Source organism: Octopus bimaculoides, chromosome 22 (assembly GCF_001194135.2).
Source record: "Octopus bimaculoides isolate UCB-OBI-ISO-001 chromosome 22, ASM119413v2, whole genome shotgun sequence".
Lineage (NCBI taxonomy): Eukaryota > Metazoa > Mollusca > Cephalopoda > Octopoda > Octopodidae > Octopus > Octopus bimaculoides.
Genome location: NC_069002.1, coordinates 36,376,350 through 36,378,458, shown reverse-complemented (window position 1 = coordinate 36,378,458; position 2,109 = coordinate 36,376,350). Strand labels below are relative to the sequence as shown.

The 2,109-nt window shown below is 36.9% G+C and overlaps 1 protein-coding gene across 6 annotated transcripts in view; it reads right to left on the bottom strand.

Annotated features, from left to right (window-relative positions):
- The window catches only part of LOC128250541 (uncharacterized), a 24,040-nt gene that overhangs the window by 11,736 nt on the left and 10,195 nt on the right, over positions 1-2,109 (bottom strand). For 2 of the 6 annotated variants that reach the window (XR_008266567.1, XR_008266566.1), the window contains one exon: positions 478-968. The exons of 3 other annotated variants lie outside the window; for them this stretch is intronic. The gene's annotated coding sequence lies outside the window, so the exon portion shown is untranslated. Of the gene's footprint in view, positions 1-477; positions 969-1,220; positions 1,390-2,109 lie in introns of those variants that run through there. One more of the 6 variants, XR_008266568.1, reaches the window with a different exon arrangement.

The window sequence follows — 2,109 nt, the reverse complement described above, 5'->3', positions numbered from 1 at the left end:
AGGTAAGAACTACATATCTGTATCTCTTATAATTATGTAATTAACTTAATATTGCCCAGGCGGTAAGCTGGCAGAATCATTAACATTCTGGATAAAATACTTTGTGTCACTACTTCCGGCTTTGTTTTGGGTTGAAATTTCGCCTATGTTGACTGCATCTTGCATCATTTCTGGGTCGATGAAATAATTACTGGTTGAGAACTAGGATCTTATGTAAGGGAGTAGCGCCCTCCATCAACGTTTCAGGCCTTGAGTCTATGATAGAAAAGTTATTCGTATTGGCAAATTCAAATTCTGAGACTGTTTCTAAATTTTAGTTTCTGCATAACAGAAACTCGGAAAGGGGAAGATATGAAGCGAGATTTATCGAAGAGAAAATTATTTTCATAAGTAAAAATTAAATAATATTTTTTTATATTTTGCCTACAAAATTTTTGTCATCACTTTCATCTTGAAACTTTGTAAGTGAACACTTACGGAAAAGGTATGAACAGGGAGAAAGTTCCATGAAGTTGATATCCTGGGAAGGAAGGACTGGGTGTAGGAATTACTGCTGGGCCTGAGGTTTGGACACAAATAGAATGATGAAAAGAAGAAAGATGAATAAGATGAGAACGCCTGGGTGGAAGCGAATTCAGAGTCAGACGCCATTTTACGTTTAGTAGCGCCAGAAAAGACGGAGGAAGGAAAGAACATGCTTGTGGGGATGAAGCTGGAGCACATCTGTGAATAATTTTATTCCGATAAGTCAAATACTCTTTCTCTGGATGCGGTTCTAAGACAGTTGTGTATATAGGAACAGCATCGTCCCAGATGTGAAAGCAGCACTCCACTGTGGCCTGTCCTGAGCCCTGAAATGTATCATTTACCCATGCATTAATTTCTTCTGGTATGAGACGAATACCTGGAGTACCTGTTCATCGATTCTTTTTCGAGTTCTTCCATGCCGAGATTAGTAGCTGAAATCACTAAGAGATAAAGGAGAGAAGTCATCAATTAAAACAGATGCGTAAAATTATGCTCTTTCAGAACGTTCTATATTTGTAAAGATGACGATTTCATGATTTTCTGTGTGAGGATCATATGACACATGTGTTTAGCAGTAGACGGTTATGCTTATCCAGGTAACAGTGCAACATGTATACACAATGCACATTGAAATGTGAAGGAAAGACTGATTTTGGTTATAGAAAATAGAGAAAATACTTTTGACTGTGTACATTTCAAATATAGCGTTCCGTCAAATGCGAATTGTTTGGGACAGAAATAAAAATCATAGTTATACAAGCCAGATATCCTTGAAGTAAGAACATTTCATTCTCAGTAAACAGAATGGAGAATTATTTACGGACAAACGTTTCGAATATATATAATCTACTACATAGGTGGGAAGTTCTATCTGTGGGTGTGTTTGTGGATTTGTTAGCTAACTCCTCCTACATCGTTTTATCGATTTTGATGAAACTTGACACGTGAGTAGAACTCATGTCTAGAAACCTCATGGAACCTTATGGCATACTCAGATTGTTGAAGACATCGATAATAGGGTCCCTAGAAGAGATCCTTATATATATCTAATATATTTTATTTTAAAAACCAATATTTTTTGCCTTCTCCCTCGACGAGACACCTTAATTTAATAATATATTCTGTTTCCTATCATATTCTGTATTTACAGTAAGAAGATTAAGAGACATGGGCGCTGTAACGAACTTTACTGTGACAGAAGCTCATACACACCACAATATGCTTGCTGCCCAGGTACCAGATGTCGATGTAAACGTTTCCGTATCTGTCTTTGTAATTCTCAAAATATCACCCAGGTGGCTAACAACAGTATACTCCAAACTGTAATAGTTTTTCTCATTTCTATTGTAAATTTACCATTTTATTAACGTTCTGCTCTGGTGAATCTCGTGGATAAATGTCATACGTTAGATTGGTTTTTATACAAGGAGAAAATCGGTGAGATCACGAAGACAGACCAAAAAAACAAAAAAGGATCCAAACACAGCAAAACACACTCGACTACAAAAATATCAATTAAGTGTTGTTGCTGTTGATGCTGCTGCTGCTGCTACTTTACCTCCTCCCCATCCTCCTCCTCCT